This window comes from Balaenoptera ricei, chromosome 19 (assembly GCF_028023285.1).
Source record: "Balaenoptera ricei isolate mBalRic1 chromosome 19, mBalRic1.hap2, whole genome shotgun sequence".
Lineage (NCBI taxonomy): Eukaryota > Metazoa > Chordata > Mammalia > Artiodactyla > Balaenopteridae > Balaenoptera > Balaenoptera ricei.
Genome location: NC_082657.1, coordinates 55,704,987 through 55,724,997, shown reverse-complemented (window position 1 = coordinate 55,724,997; position 20,011 = coordinate 55,704,987).

Here is a 20,011-nt window from a genome sequence, read left to right as displayed (position 1 = left end):
CGTTAGAATTAGTTCTGTTTAGATTGCTCAGAAACTCGGAGAAGAAAATTTTTAAAAAAGAGAGAGAGAGGCTTTCCCAGCCCCCTCCCTGGCCCTGTGCGTGAACCCAGGCCTGCTCTGCCACGAATCCTTGGACATATAGTACCACGAAGTTCAGCTCAACTATGATGGATGTTAAAAAGATACGGAGGAAAAAACTGATGGACACCCGTTTCGCTTCTGCACACTAAAAACTACCCCTTCCACCTGGCTCCTCTCCGCCCTTGTCACCAGGGTACCTGTCCTCTTATGATGACAGTGGTCATTGGCTCTGCCCAAATCTCTAACACTGAATTCCTGGAGGAGAGCTGATCATTCTTCCAGAGGCAAATAGTCCTTGGTTATTCATTTGACAGATGTTTCCCGCATGCCTTCTGAAAGCCAGGTACCGGAGAGAGAGCTGTGGGAGAAGTTGGGGAAATCTCTAACCTTTCTCTCTCTCTTTTTTTAATAATAGCCTTGATTTGATTTACTATTTTCAGATTTAAAAATGATTTCTATTTTGAAAAAAAGTCAAGTAGCCATTGAAATGGCTTTTTCTTTCTGTCACAGAACGTCACTGAACAACTAACTTAGGCATACAGTGTTCAGTTAGGCGCTGTTGGGAACAATCTGAAATTCCAATGCAAATCAAAATGCTGGATTTTATTCATTTTGAGGCTGTTTCTGAGGAAAGTGGGCCCCTAACAAAAGATCATCATGATACCATATATAATGTGCTATTTTATTTTTCTGTCCCTCGTTACTGATTAGACTCCTTCCTCTTATTCACATTCTTATTCCTGGTGTGGAGAATGGAATAGAACTCAGTTACCTAGACTATTTTTTAGCTGAAGGTCAAGAAAGTGAAAAGGCAGTGGAGTTCAAAATGTAAGGAAACGTCAGAGGCTGCTACGTTTATAACTTACTTACAGGAAACAAGTTTGCAAAGGAGAAAACTTTTCCCAGCAAAACACCAAAACATTATCACAATTCTAAAAGTATATCCATTTTAAACAAACACCTTTAACAACATTACTGGTTGTAAAACTGTAATTTTTACCTTTTTAACATCAGCTTAAATTTTCCCTCTTAAAAGATGTAATCTCCGTGCCCTCTCGGGGTGGACATGCTGTTAGGAGAGGGAGCAGGCCCCTGAGGACAGATGGTGACAGGTATTCAGAGAGAAAGCATGCGGACTGGGTGAGAAGGAGAGCGGTAATGGACTATTGTACACGGAGCTCCCGGGAGGCCTCGTATTGAGGTGACTGAACTGAGACCCCGGGGCCGAGAAGCCGCCCGCGCAGGCAAGTCTGTGGGGGCCGCATTAGGAGGTGTGAAGTCCCCCTAATGTGCAAGGGATGGCGAGAAGGCGGATGAGGCCTCAGCGTGCTAGTGATGGGGAGAGTGGAAGGAGGTGAGCTGGGGAGTGTGGACGGGGCCAAGTCAGGGGAGGGCTGGACTCTTCCTCTGACTGACAGCTGTACCTGGGTCTGAGTTCCACTCCCGTCATCTACTTCTTGTCTGTGTGCCCATGGATGAGTTGCTTAAACTCGCTGAGCTTTACTTGTCTCTAAAATGGATAAACAATCCTCCCCTTTGGATAGGGTTGATGACATAAGTCCATAAAGACTCTCGTACAGTTCCCGGCATCTGTTCAACATGAAGTACAGACACTATCATCTAATGGTCGAGGCTATTATTATTAATAGTCAATACGATGATAATGTTGTCTGGCTCAAATTTTCCTCTCAAGCCAGGAAGAATGTTACCTAGAGCAGAAATCCACGGGGTTAGGGAGGCCTTTCTCAGCACCCAGTGTTTGCCAAACTCAGTCTCTAGTGCTGGGTATAAAGAGATGTCTAAAGATTAAGGGAGGTCACAGACTAACAGGAAACGTAGGTTAAAATGTCAAAAAAAATTTGTTTAATAAAATGTGTTAGGGGATGCACCAGATGCTGGGGAATGCCGAGGAAGGCACCGAGCCCGTCAGAAAGGGGACAGGGATGCCGCTTGGAGCAGGTGATAGTTGCCCGGAGCAGGAAATTCTAATAGGAATGAACCCGGCAGAGAAGAGGGGGAACAGTGCAGGCTCCAGGTTCTACACGTCCAAAGGCAAGAAGACGCAGGTGCCCTTGGCATTCCCATGAACTCCCTGGCAGTACGGTAGGCTGGAATACAAGGCGTGGAGATAGAGGAAATGAGGCAGTGAGGCAGGAGAGGTGGTACCCAGGAAGCCCACCTGCGAAGCTGGAAGGCAGAGGAGAGAAGGCTCTAAAGGCAGTGTCGGTCACCCTCACCTGTTCCAGAGCTTGGTTTATATGAACTTCCCTTTTTGCTTAAGGTAGTTTGAATTGGAGTTTTTCTCATTTACCACCTATGTGATCCTTACACAATGGCAGGATAAGTGGAAGGCTTTTCAGAGCAGAGCAACAAGTGCCCTAAACTCAAGTGTGACCCACTCAGGGCCATGGAGCTCTGAGGAATCATCCACCAGCTAATCCAATTTTCAAAAATTGATTACAAGGAAAAACCTGTCAAATCGGCGGGCACAGTGTTTGATTCTCTCTCTCTGGCATGGTGCTCAGAGACTTACATAAGAGAAAATCCTTGTGTAGATTTAGGGCAAAGTGTTGTCAACTTTGCCGCGTACTCATTCTATCATGTGAGGAGTTTTTGTTTGTTTGTTTGTTTTTTTAAATTTTATTTATTTATTTATCTATGGCTGTGTTGGGTCTTCGTTTCTGTGCGAGGGCTTTCCCCAGCTGCGGCAAGCGGGGGCCACTCTTCATCGCGGTGCGCGGGCCCCTCACCATCGCGGCCTCTCCCGCTGCGGAGCACAGGCTCCAGACACGCAGGCTCAGCAATCGTGGCTCACGGGCCCAGTCGCTCCGCGGCATGTGGGATCCTCCCAGACCAGGGCTCGAACCCGTGTCCCCTGCATTGGCAGGCAGACTCCCAACCACTGCACCACCAGGGAAGCCCCATGTGAGGAGTTTTAAGATACGTATTCTTAGTTCACTTCTTCCGAGATTCTGATTTAATTGGTCCAGGTTTTATATTTAATTCTTCATTCGATTCTCATGTAGTTAAAATGTATGATGCACTGATTTAGAGAACCATCTTTCCTGAAGGAAACGAAACAGTCAAAAGGCTTTAGGAAGAAATAAACTTTGGGAACTCAAGGAGCAGAATGGAGGACCGAGAAGCTAGGTTACAATGAGAGCAGGAAGTGTGATGGGAAATCAGTGCCAGAGGTCAGAGGTGAGCAAAGGCAAGTTCACAGTAGGTCAAGTTAAGGAGTCTGAGTTTTATTTTGATTGCAACGGGATGTCATTGGAGTAGTATCTTGTGTAATCAGATCTGATTTATACTTTTAAGATATTCTGTCTGTGAAACAGTAGGGATGGGTTAAGAGAAGAAACTATTGTGGGAGGGAATCTAGGAGAGAGGATGGTAGCTTGAACCAGAGTGAGGAAGAGAAGACGCTGAATAACAAATTGGATTCCAGATATATTCTGGACATAGAACCATCATGGCTGGGTAGTGAAAGGAAAAATAGAAATTAAGAGTGACTTTTAGGATTTTGGGTCTGGCAACAGGATGGGCAGAAGTGCCATTGACATAGATAGAAAAAATTGCCAGAGGCACAGTTTGGAGTTGGGGAGGAATTAAGAGTTCTGTTTTGGACACATCCTGTTAGAGATTCTTAGTAAATCTCCAAGCGAAGAAGTGAAGGGCGATATTGGTTGACTTCTCTGGAACTCAAAGAAGAGACAAATTTGGAGATGTAAGTAAGAGAAGCATCAGTGTATAGATGGCATTTGAAATCTGGAGTGTTTCTAGAAGTGACCGGTCCGCTGTGTCAAATGAAGCTGAGCCATTGACTAAACGGAATGCAGATAATTGACCACAGCTGCTTAGATGGCATATGGAAAGAACGGAGGTTGAGGAAGTGGAGGGCATGGGTATGGATGACGCGGGAGGAGTTTTAAACTTAAAAGATACGAAGAAATTGGGCTTCAGCTCAGGTCTGCTATTATTGTGTTTAAGATGGGCCATAAATCAATGTATGTATGTATGGATGAATGAATGAATGAATCAATCAATCAATTGTTGATGCCTTAGGTGAAGCCCAAAGCTAATTGCTTGATGCTGTGTACACCCTGCAAATGGTCCTCTGGCCTCGTGGAGTCTGCACAGTGCATTGTTTGGCAATGACTTATCAGAGACACAGTTCATTCTCAAGTGCCCTCATGGAAAAACAGCCATAAATTTTCCTTTCAGGATTGGGGCTATTTCCAGGTGTTTCCCGGATGATCCAGGTGGATCTGTGAAAGCACTTCCCAGGGAGGCCTGGTACTTTCCTTGCCCAGCAGGCTAGGTTCTGAGAAATCCCATTGTAGTTATCAGACATGGAGTTTGTATTGAGTCTGCAAAGAGATACAGCAGCTCACAGAGAGAGATTTTAGGAGAAAAACTAGACTTGATGTCAGTGTTCTTCCCAACAACCTGCCTTAATTTTTTTCCCCATAATTTTCTTTTCCTCCTTCCTTAAAAAAGAAAAAGAAAAGAAAAAGAAGAGGAAAAGAAACTCGGGAAAGAAAAACATGCAAATGAAAAAAACTCTCTATTTTTCAAATTAGCCCAAAGCAAACAACATCAAATCAGGGGCCCTATCCTGCAGTCTATTGTTTTGGTGTGGTTGTGTTTCACTCCCCTGTACCTGAATAATGTTCTTTGAAGGCTGCTTCATCAGTAAGTTGCTCTGGTGAAATTTTGCAGGCCTAGAATAATGAATAACAATTAAAGGCATTTAAAAAGTAATATTTTTTCCTGCAATTTGGAAATTGATTTATGAATTTGGGGATCCTCCAATTTCATCAAATAAATGGTTTCTTCAACTGAGTTCTTTTGCCAGCTGAGAAAAGCCCCCTGAAGCCTGGCAAGCTTGTGGAACTTTCTTGCCAGTTTATTGATTTTGATAGAAAAGAAACTTGTGACATTTAACAAAATTTGACTATGTGCATGAAGAAAATCCAGAATCATTTTCACCTAGATAATTCCTACATGGGAACCATTACTCAAGCAGTTTGGATTTCTCATCACTTGAACCCAGTTTTCTCAAGAGGATTTGTCTAAGGAGTTTGGTTAGATTATTTTATAAATATGTCTTGAAAATTTATGAAAGAGGATAGAGTCTATTCTCTCATTATTAGAAAGCAGTAGATGATTGATAAATAGGTGATACATGGTAAGTAGGTAGGTACATAGAGAGAGAGAGAGAGAGAGAGAGAGAGAGAGAGAGAGAGATAGATAGGTAGATAGGTAGAAGGTAGATGATAGTACATTGAGAGAAAACATCACATCTTTGGATCTATGATTCTTGGCATAAGAAATAAAATTAACTTTGTCTCAAAGTTCTCTTCCTCCCTTTCCATACATTTTCCACCATCAACAAGCTACTTCTTTTTATGGTCCATCTTTTCTGAATGTTATCACATCTCACGGCTGCAGATGCACGAGGAAGCATCATGTGTCCTCCTACAAGGTGAAATACATGAAGATGAATTAGAGATTTGGCCAGATTTGCCTCCTCACATCGTTTCCCAAACTGAGCCAAAACATCCCCTCTGTCTGCTTAGACTTCCTTGATTAATTTTGACCAATTTGAGTCATTTCGTCAGTATACAACTCCCATGATCCTTTAACTTAGAAGGATGATTCATTCACAAACATTTATTGAGCACTTACAGTGCTCCAAGAACTGACACATGCCTTAAGGATACAGAAATGGACGAGATATTTTACCACCTAATAAGATTCTTAACCTAGACTCTAGAACAATAGAGAGGAATGAAATAAATAAAATAATATAAAAATAAATGTCTGTATATTGCAAAGCTACAGCAATCAAGACAGGATGGTACTGGCACAAAAACAGAAATATAGATCAATGGAACAGGATAGAAAGCACAGAGATAAACCCACGCACATATGGTCACCTTATCTTTGATAAAGGAGGCAAGAATATACAATGGAGAAAAGACAGCCTCTTCAATAAATGGTGCTGGGAAAACTGGACAGCTACATGTAAAAGAATGAAATTAGAACACTCCCTAACACCATACACAAAAATAAACTCAAAATGGATTAAAGACCTAAAGATAAGGCCAGACGCTATCAAACTCTTAGAGGAAAACATAGGCAGAACACTCTATGACATAAATCACAGCAAGATCCTTTTTGACCCACCTCCTAGAGAAATGGAAATAAAAACAAAAATAAACAAATGGGACCGAATGAGACTTAAAAGCTTTTGCACAGCAAAGGAAACCATAAGCAAGATGAAAAAGACAACCCTCAGAATGGGAGAAAATATTTGCAGATGAAGCAACTAACAAAAGATTAATCTCCAAACTTTACAAGCAGCCCATGCAGCTCAGTATCAAAAAAACAAACATGGGCAGAAGACCTGTCTCCAAAGAAGATATACAGATTGCCAACAAACACATGAAAGGATGCTCAACATCACTAATCATTAGAGGAATGCAAATCAAAACTACAATGAGATATCACCTCACACCGGTCAGAATGACCATCATCAAAAGATCTACAAACAATAAATGCTGGCGAGGGTGTGGAGAAAAGGGAACCCTCTTGCACTGTTGGTGGGAATGTAAATTGATACAGCCACTATGGAGAACAGTATGGAGGTTCCTTAAAACACTAAAGATAGAACTACCATATGACCCAGCAATCCCACTACTGGGCATATACCCTGAGAAAACCATAATTCAAAAAGAGTCATGTACCACAATGTTCATTGCAGCACTATTTACAATAGCCAGGACATGGAAGCAATCTAAGTGTCCAGTGACAGATAAATAGATAAAGAAGATGTGGCACATATATACAATGGAATATTACTCAGCCATAAAAAGAAACAAAATTGACTTATTTGTAGTGAGGTGGATGGACCTAGAGTCTGTCATACAGAGTGAAGTAAGTCAGAAAGAGAAAAACAAAGACCGTATGCTAACACATATATAAGGAATCTAGAAAAAAAAAAAAGGTTCTGAAGAACGTAGGGGCAGGACAGGAATAAAGACACAGACGTAGAGAATGGACCTGAGGACACGGGGAGGGGGAAGGGTAAGCTGGGATGAAGTGAGAGAGTGGCATGGACATATACACACTACCAAATGTAGAATAGATAGCTAGTGGGAAAAAGCTGCATAGCACAGGGAGATCAGCTCAGTGCTTTGTGACCACCTAGAGGGGTGGGATAGGGAGGGTGGGAGGGAGATGCAAGAGGGAGGGGATATGGGGATACATGTATATGTATAGCTGATTCACTTTTTTATAAAGCAGAAACTAACACACCATTGTAAAGCAATTATACCCCAATAAAGATGTTAAAATAAATAAATAACATAAAAACACAGGACTTTTTTTTCTTTTTTTTTTTTTTCCCCTTTGGTCTAGAGGTTTCCTCCCTGATGTCACATCCACATCATGCTTCTGAATTGACTTGACTCTTGAATCAATGGTGTTAAACCACAAAGTCCACCAGCATCTCAGGTGTGTTGTGGGGAATAACAACTGCCAAGCAGCGAGTCCCAAGTCTGGGCTAATCCCTTGTACTTCGATGGATTGAGCTTTCTGTAGAGTCTCTGTCCCTATTGGGCTGTAGGTGCCATGGAAAGCCACAGGATTGATCTTTGTGCCTTGGGCAAGATTCTCACTAAAATAATATTCAAATGCTCCCTGAGGACTGTTTGATTACCAAGAAGCAAAAGATTTTAACAGCCAAAAGCCAATCCTGTTCTTTGGAATTGTCCTCTTCTCTGTTCATTACCTGGGTTGATTCTTACAGAACCATTATCTCAGTTTTCATGCTCATGTTGAAGATTCTAGGTCTTTATTTTTAAGTCCAGCGTCAACGTGCTTTATAGATCTGGATATTAGGATATATGCCCGCAGCAGCTCTTCTTGGATAGTCTTTAAGTGTTTGAAATGAACAGATCTAAAGAAGTGGCTTGTCTGATGTCTGGAAGTCGCAGACCTGGGTTCCAACTCTAGACTGGGTGTTTACAATTGTGTGTGAAATTGGGAAGTACTTGCATTGTTGATTTAATTAGTGTGGGGCGAGGCTGGATATGTGTTTCTTTACATGTTTCCTAGGTGATTTTAATACAGTGGATCTCAACCTTGCCTGTTTCAAATATCCCAATGCGCAACCTGTGCCCCACTTTAATTAAATCAGAATCCTTGGGAGTGGGACCGAAGCACCGGTATTTTTTAAAGCTCCAAATGATTTCGATGAACAGTCAAAATGGAAACTAGTGCCCCCAGCCCTGCTACTTATTAGCTGTGTAATCTTAGTCAGTAGCTCAACCTGACTAAGCCTCAGTCTGCTAATCTGTAAATTGAGGATAATTATCATGCCTGTTTCAGAGAGCATTATAAGGATTATATGAGATGATTTACGGAGGGAACTTCACAGTGTTTAGCACACAATAAATACTCGATAAATAAAACTATCATCATCTTAGTCAGCTCGCGCTGTCATAACAAAATACCATGGACCAGATGGATTAAACGAGCATTTTATTTTCTCACAGTCCTGTAGGCTAGAAGTGCAAGATCAGGGCTGGGTTCTGGTGAGGGCTCTCTTCCTAGCTTACAGGTGGACTCCTTCTTGCTGTGTCCTCACATGGCAGAGCTCTCTCTCCTTCTTCTTCTTCTAAGGCCACAGTCCTATTCAATTAAGACCCAACGCTTAGGACCTCATTTAACCTGAACTATCTCCTAAAGACCTTAGCTCCAGATACAGTCACATTGGGGTTTAGGGCTTCAACATATGAATTGGAGGGGTGGGCACAGGTCAGTCCATAGCAATTGTTGTCATCATTATCCATTTCCAGAACTCTCTTGCTCAGGTGACTAAATGTCCAGGTTTGCTCAGGATGTTCCTGGTTTCAGTGCTTAAAATCCTGTATCCCAGGAAGCCTCTGTTGCAGCCTGTATCAAATTCATCCAACGTAATATCCAAGCTAGAATCCGTTGCTAGCCTGGAATCTTCTCTCACATCTACTTCCTGTATCTGATCAATCATCAAATCTAAGCAGTTCTAACTTTTAAAAATGTATTTTCGTTTTTCCTCCATATCTCCATTCTTACTGCTACCTCCATTGGTTATGCCCTTGTTATCTCCCACCTAGAGCACTGCAGGAGCCCCCTTCACTCTAAACCAAACCCGAGCATGCGTCAGAATCCCCTGAGATCTTGTTAAAACAGAGAGATTGCTGTATCTCTTTTCTTTCCTCCTTTCTGATCGGGTAGGTCTGGAGCGCTGAGAATTTGCACTTCTAACAGACGATGCTGATGCTTTTGCCTCCACAACTTTTGGGTTCTTAACTGAGTGGCGGGGTGGTTTTCGCTCTGCCCATCCAGAGCCATTGGAGAGATGGAGCCCGCTGGAGATTCCAGAAGCATGTGGGTCCTGCAGCAGCAACATTCCCATCCAGGGGCTCTTTGTGGATTGCAGAATTCCACATCAGCAGGAAAGACCTGGCACCAAACTAGCCTATTATCAAGTGACCTGCTCAGCTGTGAACTCTCTTTATCCCATCCTCGTTCCTGTTCACAACAGTTACTCCTCATTTAAAATGCTGAGTCAGCCACTCTTCACAGACGACTTAGGCTGGGACCTCCCTGACTTGTGAATTGGACTGTGTTGTCATTCACCACGCTCAAGACCTCAAGATGTTCCAGACTCCTCACCAGCCCAAGGTAGAGTGGATGTCTCCAAACAACTGGGAAATTGTTTCTCCTGAAAAATCTTCATCAGGTCTAAATATATTTATTAATATATTCATTCAACCTGGTTAAATTCTGGATGCTCTTCATCCATTCATTCGTGCTTTCTTTCATTCATTCAATAAATCTTTATTGTGCTTGTTATGTGCCAGTACCAACCATACAGTGATGAGATCATTCAGGGCCTCTTCCAAATCCCATGATGTTTAGAGCATAGGGAAGTTCCTTTATGTCTGAAACTTAAGCAGAAACTCAACTGCCCTGATTCTGGTATTCTCTCTTATATAGAAAGCAAAACATTTTCCCCTCTGCTCTTGGGCCTCAACATATAAACAATCTGACCAACTCCTAAAGTCTCTACCTGCTGCCATGTTCTTAATACATTATTGACTGAGGGATTTTTGTGGAAACGAATGCCTGTTAGTCAAAAACGTGTTAAGATATGGATACACACACTCTCACTTGCATGCATCTTTCATGTCATATTAATCATCACTTCTTGGTGACGCTTCCATCAGCTTATTGTATTAGGTATTATTGTTACTAAACAAATGTGGTCCCTAAACTTCTCAACTTAAAATAGCACACAAATCTCAAAGTTTCTTTGGAATAAGAATCTGGGTACAGCTTAGCTGGGTCCTCTGCTTCATGGTGTTTCACCTGGCTACAGTCAAGGGTCTGCAGTCTCATCTGAAGGCTCAGCTAGGGAAGGATTCATTCGAAACTTCCTTGCTGGTCGTTGGCAGCATTCAATTTCTTTTGGGCCATTGGACTGAAGAACTGAGTTCTCCTCTGAATGATGAGTGACAGTCATGACCTGTTCCTTGTCCTGTGGCCTCTCCCACACGGCAGCTTGCTTCACCAAGAAGGCAATAGAGAGAGTCTATGAGCAAGATGAAAGGCACAACTTTTGTAATCAAATCACTGGGATGGCATCCCATCACCTTTGATCTATATTGTTGGTTTGAAACAAGTCACTAAGTCCAGTCCACACTCAAGGGGAGAGAGATGTGAATACCTGGAGGCACAGCTCCTTGAGGGCCATGTTGAAAGTCTGCCTGCCGCATCCACAGATGACATTAGGTCCTTCTCTTGTGTGCTTTTGTAGAATCCCATCCTTGACAGTGGTAAGGCCTCTGCTGGTTAATTTGATGTGTCAACCAGACTAGGCCATGATATTTGGGCAAACATCAGTCCAAATGTCACTGAGTAGGTTTGTTTTCAATGAGATCAATATTTACATCAGTAATAATTTAATAATAATAATAATCCATAATGTAGGTGACCCTCATGCAATCAGTTGAAGACCTTTAAGAAATAAAAGACTGAGGTCCCCCAAGGAAGAGGGAGTTTTGCTTTCATATGACCTTTGTACTCAAACTGCAACAACAACTCTTTCCTGGGTCTCCAGACTGTCGGCCTGCCCTGCAGCCCCACAATCTCAAGAGCCAATTCCTTACAGTAAATCAATCACTCTCTCTCTCTCTCTCTCTGTCTTTCTCTCTAGATAGATAGACACATACATACATAGATACATAGATAGATACATAGATAGATAGATCTACACACATACATACACACACAGACACGCAGACACACACACACACACACACACACACACACATTCTACTGATTCTGTTTCTCTGGAGGACCATGATTAATACAGGCCCGTAACCATATTGAGTCAGTTATTTATTTACATGATATTTATTTTCCCCACACACCTTTATTTTCTGTGAGCCTAGTACTGTGTCTATCTTGTTTCCTACTGCATTCTCTCTGGCCATAGTGGACTTGACACTAAAAATATAGTCAATGAATGCTTGTAGAATTCACACATACACATGTGTATAATCTACAACATTCACAACTTTTTGGCCAGCCCAATGTTTGAAATCCTACTAAGTGGCATTCATTTTGTACTAGTTAATTCCACCATAAGTCATGCTGTATGTTTTAGCCATATATATAGGTATCGTTAGAGTCTTTTAAAACTCTGGGAGCCATGAAGTGAGACTGCCTAGCCCCAGGAAGTCACTGATCACCCCATGGGAAAGGTGGCACACGTGTGAGAAGGCAGGTGTGTCATCTCTCCTATTGGACAATAGCCCATTTCATCACTTCTTTGAAAACCCAACGTTTGAGAGTGCATTCTCTTTATGGGAAATAGACTTCAAGTTTGTTTCCAAGAGAGGAATTTGAAAGTCAGCTATAATTAACTTGGGGGTTGCAATTTGGCAAGCTCTGGCTAATTGACATGATGGCTCCCGCGCTGTCCTGATGAATCAGCAAACCTCAAACTGCCAGGCGATTCAGCCTATCACTCAGGATGGGCCTAGACAGCTCCACCGTCCAAGTGAACACCTTGCCTCAGTTGCTACTCTCTCGGAACTTTCTCCATGACAAGGGTTCATGATGCATAATGAGGCTGGAAATGGAGAGTCCAAAAACCAGAGACATTTATCTTCCCCTCTCCTGTAACCCTGGCATCTGTGAGATTTGCAGTGCTCAGGCCCAGTGCGGGTTTTAACGTGTGGGGCTGAGTGTCTGGGACACAGAATGACACATAAGGCAGGGTTATTAGTGGCTTACTTAGTGCAATAGCATCAACTCGAGAACACTTCCTCAGATCCCTTCCCACCGATAAGAACTTATCAGTGCGTATACTGATTGGAGATTTATCTGTACCATCAGTGGCTCTGGAAACAAATGATTTGGGCCTGTGTTTCCTCCAAAGGTGAAATACTGAGCAGCACCGTGTAGATGTGTAGGAAGCTCACGCTGATAGCTTCTTGTACCCTGGCCAGTATTGCACAATGTTTGGTTGGGTAGTTCCGGGACTGCTGGCCCAGACTGAGAATGTGCAGGGACAGCATGTCCCAGAATCAGAAAAGGTGGTCTTTTAGCCCAGAGGACCACACGGTCCCGAAAGGGGTGGGATTACAAGGAAGGTGGGACCCATGGCTTTAGCACAAAAACGGTATAAAATGTGAACTTCTAGCCACGTGTATCTAGCCAAATATCTGTTTATGGCCTGAGGAAGTTTCTGGGACAGTCATGGAAGCAGGGAGGGTCTGCCTAGAACCTTCTGCAAGGACAGCTTCAGTGCCTCACGCAAACCTCCCATGAGCTGAGTAGACAGGGGTCCTTTGAAAAGCTGAGTGGGGTGCCACAAGGATGAGGTGAAGAGAATGTGGATTCCCAAGTGATTAAGATATTCGGCAAAGGTCCTAGCTTGTCAGAGGCTACGGGAGGGCTGGACGGGGCGACATGAGCCCGGCATGGATGGAACACACTTTCAACACGGTAGGCCTCAACTTGGGATTTCTAATAAAGAGTAAAATAGTGAGAAGTGGGGCAAAGTAAATACAAATCTTAACACTAATACTAAAAATGAATACAATTTATTGAGAACTTACTACCAGGTCAGGGTTTGTGCTAATGACGTCATGAATGTAGCATCTGTCCGAACTGGCACCACGCCAATCAAGTATTAGTTAGTCTCTCCAGTTTGATAAGCAAACCAAGTCTCAGGGAACTTGAGAAAAATGTTCAGCATTAAACACCTACTAAGTGGTAAACTTTGGATTGCACTTAGTATATTTGATGCCAGGTTCAAGCTCTTTCTATCACACCATTGAGCCATAAAGTATTCTGGAGAGTGGCATCATTTTGTTCACTGAGCTTCAACAGGAATTCTTAGACATCATTCTGTTAGAGCCTTACTCATTTTCTGTTTGAATATTCTAGGAACAGGAAGCTCACTAATCCCTTCAAGGTAGCCCAATTTACTGGGGAATGGAAAGAAATATTTTAAAGTTTTTCTTCATTTTAATATATATAAAATTTATATATATGTATATATAAAATTATATATCTACATATAATACGTATAACTTTAGAAATTCAGATGTCTGTTTTGTGAAAAATTGTCCTGAAGGGATTCTGAAGCATATACCTACTTAAGAATTTCTTTATACCAGTGGGTTGGCAAACTAGGGCCAGAAGGCAAAATCTGGTTTCTTTTTTCTTTCCTTTTTTTTTGGTCGAATCTGTTTTTGTAAATTTTAAGTTTTATTGGCCCATAGCCATGCCTCCTCACTGGTGTGTTGTCTATGGCTGCTTTCAAGCTACAATGGGCTGGGTCAAGCAGTACTGAGAGACACTGACTGGCCCACAAAACCAAAACGATTTACTGTTTGGCCCTTTACAGAACAAGCTTGCTGCCCTCTGTTCTGAAATATGAGTGCTCATTAAAAAAAAAAAAAAAATCACCTGGAGAAGTTGTTAAAAATGTCAGTGAGCTGGGGGAAGAGCTTTCCACGGCTTTGGAATAGCACATAAGAGACACTAAGGCAGGAAAGAGCTTGGCTTATTCGTGGGACTGAAAGGTGTTCAGTGGTTCTGGAGCAGAGATGACAAGGGGAGGACAGGGGAGAACACGTCACACAGGATCCGGGAAGCTTTGGAAGATGTCTGGACTGTATCCCATTTATTAAAACAGATGAAGGGTTTAAAGTAAGGGAAGTAATATGAACACATTTATATTTTAAAAGGATTACACCAGCTGCATGAAGTAGGGAGAACAGACTGGGGAGGGGCAGGAAAGGACGCAGGATGACCAGTGGAGACCTCTGTCACCCAGTTGAATAACAATGGTAACTCGGACTAGTCTGTCCCAAGCTGTATAACCTGGCAAGAAGTTCAACTGGAATTGATGGGAAGAAGAGCAGAACATGAACTCTGGGCAGCAAGGAAATCACCATGAAGTCGGTGGCATTGAGAAGGGGCTTAAAGGATGGCAGGAATGTGGAGACCCAAGAAAAATCAAGTAGTTTCTTTCTCTCTCACCACATTCTAATTTAGGAAGTGGTCTAAAAAACACATAGGGAATAGGCAGTAATTCTTCATAAAAACTCTTGAATTGATATTTCCTTTTCTTGGCAAAATAGCCACCATCGTATCAGAGTTATACTTGTACATAGTTCAGCATTTTTTTCTCTAGCCCCTTGAGTTTTGCTTTAAGAATCTGCCATTTTGACTGTTTCATATTAATTCATCTCCAATAACAATTACAAATGAATGTTTACTTTGCTTGATAACATTTACAGTTCTTCTGGTTGGCTAATATTTGTTATTCTTTTTTTAAAACCTATTATGAGGAAGTGCTTGCAGTGTTGAACTTTTGAGCATTTTGTTTGATTCTAAAGCACCTAATGCTTCATACCATGGACCATGGGTGCTTGCATATGAACGATGTGAATACACACACATACACATGGTAGGAAAAGAGAATCTTTTCTGATAAAATTAACAGGAGGACTAGTCTCCATTCAACACCATCAAATAAATTTTGTAAAGGCGATTATTGAACCTCCTGGGGGTTAGCTCTTTGTCTTGTAACATGGGGACACTCATGACTAAAGAGTTGAGTCTACCAGTGACACTTATTTTGCTGCTCTCTCTTCTTCCCCATTGTTTGGGATAAGCAGCCACCTCTGGCGGTTTGATCACATATTCTAAATAGATTGCCAAGTAGGATACGTTAATGTCTTGTGAAAAGGAAATGTCGTCTGTGACATCATCTGAGCCCCATGAGTGATATATTTCAAGGTGGATGAGAGATATCCTACAGGATGCTTTATTGATGCTCCTCCACAGCAATAAGATTTTTTTTTTAAGAGTCAGTATTCATGGCAGAGCACCCAAAGTAAAATCCATACATGGAGAAGGAGAAGTGAGAGAGTAGGGAAAGTAGGTGAGACTGGTTTCATGGGTGCTGCTGACCTGGCTGGGCTCTGGGGGGGCTCCCTGTTGAACAGATCCCTGCATTGAAATGGGTGGAGGCTACTCAGAACCCCTTTTGGCAGCCATGGTGAGAAAGGAAAAGAAGGTTGAGGAAGGCCACGTTGGACGGTACTCATTCCCTGTGAGAAAATGGTGACTGGAAATAGCTTTCGTCCTGGCCAAAGGACGTACCAAAAGACATCGGGCGAGTGTCATACTTATGGCCAGGAAACATCTGGCTTAGTCAGGAAACGGATGGAATTTGAACATAGGCACATCTGCGGTGATAGGAGGGTGGGATCCGAGAATGAAGAAATTTCGACTTTTGGAAGAGGAGATATAATTGAAAAAATAAGAAGAGAAAAATATCTAATAACCTGTGTTCTTCTCTCCCCACCCCCATTTTTAGCAAACAGTCTTATTTTTTAATTTTAGTTGGCTAGGCTTTGCATCAGGTATGTTACGAACACTGAGATAGAAGACTCAAGAGAATACATTTCCAGAGAGAAGGGCCCAAGAAAGAAGCCAACCAAAAGTCTTCTGGAAGAGATATCTCAAACTTAGTTTATCTGCGAAACTATTATCAGGGCCCACTTGGGAAATGGTAGATTAGATGCCTAATTAACACATGGCCCTGTAGTTATACTTGATGGCTACTCTCCAGTAGGAAAGAAAACATCTTCTTCCAAATATTTTAAAGATTGCTGAGTCAGATAAGAGACTTTAAAAAAGGATTAAACAATTCAAAGTCAGAGAAGCAAAATGGAGATTAGCAATGAGGCGATTTGGATGCGTTCAAGTGCAGAGGAAGCAGCTGTCTATCAGGGAGGCATCAGAGGCAATTTAATAAGCCGGGAGCCAGAAGCCCCCATCTGGGGAGGTTTGCATCTCCCACTAATTTGGTTCACCCCTGACTGCACTTCCTCCTGCTTTACTCCTCCCGCCCCCTTCCCCCCAAAAAAATCCCACCTGTATTAGTATTAAGCCTCATGGCTAAGGAATGGAGTAGGGAAGAAATAAAGTGAAGAAGAGATCCAAGAAATCAATAAAAAGAAGGCTTTAAATGTGTAGAAATAGCAGTATCTTGGTAGTTTGTGTCTTTTGTAAGTTTCAGTTGTGAATTTTGCTCAAGCTTGTGGGCAGAAAGTTCCAAAATAGAAACCCTTATACCAACCATTACATGGAAACAACTCCAGGCCGCTAGTGGAGACATAGGAGTGAATGTCATGAGAATGAAACTGACCCAAATGAGACTTTGCAATCGGCGGAGAAAAGGCGAGAGAGTTGAGATAGGACCCTCTTCAACTCGGAACTCAAAGAGAGAGGATCCAGTGAGGACAAGCTCCAGTGCATTCCTAGAAACTAGCATGTCTCTGGATCAGCATCTCCCAGAGTTGGTCCTGGCTTTTTTTTTCTTTTTTTTTTTTTGAGGCGATGGAGGGTGTCATAGGTGAAAGCAAAATTCAGCCAGGACTGAGAACTCCTTTTTAAATCATGAATTCCTTGACGACAGGGCCTCTCTGATTTTAATCTAAATCCTGATAACTTCAGGACTTAATTCAGAGCTTAGTAACTATTTGTTGACCTGAGTATCCCTTGCACATAGCTCAGCAAACACTTTAATGTGGCCATCTATGGGAGGGACGCAAAGGGTCATAGCCCATCCTTACCTTCTGTGGGGCTTAGCTGCTCTTGCATAAACTGGAGATAACATACCTACCTGGGAAGACTCTCATGAGACATAAGACTTAACTTGGGTCAAACAGTAACTGTTCTCTTACCCCCTTTTTCGATCTTCCACAGTGCAGGGACTACTAAAAAACCTGAAGTGTCTTCTGATGCAGAATCAGCTTGATTTGTGTGGGAAAAGCCAAACGGGAGGCATTGGGTGAGGTCCACATTGTCCACAGTCAGACCCATCTGTCCCTCTTCACCGAGGCTGCATCCTGTGGGTACGGTGGCCTGGGAGCTGGGGAGGATGCTTGGGGGGACAAGTGCCAAAGAGGCCAATAATTCTGTCAGGGGGTTGAGGAGATACAATGGGACCCGAGGGCACGGAGCCAGAGGCAGGCCTCCCTCAGAACAAGTGCAGCCTTCTGTCTATACCAGCCCTGCTAGATCTGCTGCTTCTCCTCACCAGGCCCTGGGGTCTTCCATGTTTCTCATTTTCATTGGTTTGTTGGTTGTTCTGTGAAATGGACACAGAAAGCCTGGTTAAGGCAGTGCTCTGGGAAGGGCTTGCTTTGACCAGCCTGCCTGTCTGGGCATTAACATCTTAGCCAGACCAGCCAGTTGGTACCCACCGCCCCCCCCCGTCCCCAGTCAGGGTGCATTGGGAGGCACGGTAGCCACTGGTAAGGCACTCAGGCTTTGAAATCAGGCTGACCGGGTCACCATTTCCGCTCCTCCACTACTGGGTGGAGTGTCTAGGCGTGCCCAGCCACAACCAGCTTCAGGGAGCCAGTGCTGGGACACGTCCCTCTGATCAAGTTTAGTCCAGTGTCCCCTGGGCTCTCCTTCCTCTGAAGGAGGCTTGAGAGTTTCACACTGGCTTTGAATCTGGCCTCCTGTATTTGCTTGCTGAGTGACCTTGGGGGAAAGAATCCCTTCATCTCTATAGATCTCAGTTTTCTCAAAGGGAAGTAATATTACCTGTTGGAGGATTAAACTAGATACAGTTTGTAAAACATCTAGCAGGGTTTCTGTCCCAGGGTGAGCATTCATTACATGCTATCTATCATAATTTTTCTCTTAGCTGGAACATCTTTCCCCGGGTACGCACATGGCTTGATCACTTCCTTCAGGGCTTTGATCAGAAACTACATTTTTTGAGTGAGGTCTTCTGTGTTCACTTACAAAACACTGAATTTCACCTCTGCCCCAGAATTACCCTATTCTTTCCTCTGCCTTATTTTTCTCTACTTTTCACAATCTCAGACTAATTCATCTATCTATCTGTCTATCCACCTATCTGTTTATCTACCCAACTATCTATCCAGCCATCCATGCATGCATCCATCTGACTTTCTAGCCATTCATCCATCCATGATCCATCTAGCTGGCTAGCTAGCTATGTCTATCTTGTCTGTATCCTCCTTATAAAATATAAGCTTAAACAGGGCAGGCATTTTCATCTATTTTTTTTTTAACTGCCATATCCACAGAACCTAGAACAGTGCCTAGCACTTAGTAGAGACACAATAAATATTGATGGCTTAATGAATATTACTGTTGTCATTATTCTTCTTTAGGTTGGCACTTCGTGATAGCAATGTAAGACTTAGTCCGCAGTCATTAAATTCATGCACTGATCTGAGAGCTAGCTATAATAACAGTGGTGTTACCTTCAGGATCAAAGCGCACAGGCACTCATTCCTTCAGCTTCTGGGAGCATTGCCTCTTTGAGATTTGCTCTGGGCTGATGAGAGTTGCCTTGTCCAAAGTCATGACTTTTTCCTAAAGGCAGCTCACACCCAGTGACTTGTAGATGCACTCGTATAAAGGGCTGACCCACTTGCCCCAATTCAGGACAAGTCTCACGGGCAATCCCAGATCCCTGAGAGGTTGGCTGAAACCTCCGTTGCAACTGCATCCCCACCCAACTTCTCCCTCTGCCCAGTCCTGCTTCCTTTACTCCCATTCGTATATTGATCCTGAGAGCTTTCGCTGATAAAGTTTCTGCTTATAAATCTCCATCTCAGAATCTACTCCCCACTGACCTGCGATGGTGACCTTTTATTACAATTTATGGAAACAGATTCTTTGCATGTGCAAAGACCCAAACTTCACATCACAAAGAGGTCCCATCCTATGCTTTCTCAAAGGCAATCCTTCTTTCCAATCTAATACATATTATGCTCCACCACTTGTCTTACCTGAGATTAGCGTATTTTGTTCATCCAGTGAATAGATGCTGAGCGTCTGCTGTGTGCCCAGCACCATGCTAGACTTGCTACATGGGGAAGTTAGATCTATCTCTAGCCTCTCCACCATGATCTGCATTTTTCTGTGACTGGAAGGGTTATACTCCATTCTCTTCATGGGGTCGGGAAGTGTCACTTGTTAGCTATGATCCCAGTTGAAAATGTATATTTCCATTAGGCATAATCATCTATTCCATACTGCTCCCTGGATAACCTTCTTCAGATCAGCTCAGGAGTATGATTCTGTCTAAATATATACACATATATCATCAAATCTAAAAATAGTTGGGTTATTCTAGGCATCTTTTTCTTCCTCTTTTCGCTGGTCTGATGTATGCTGGAGATTTGTCCAAGCCCATTCATTCAGGTCTCCCTCATTCTTTTGTGAGACTAAATAGTAAGGCTGCATAGTTTTTATTATTATTTATAACTTATAAATAATAATAATAAATAATTTA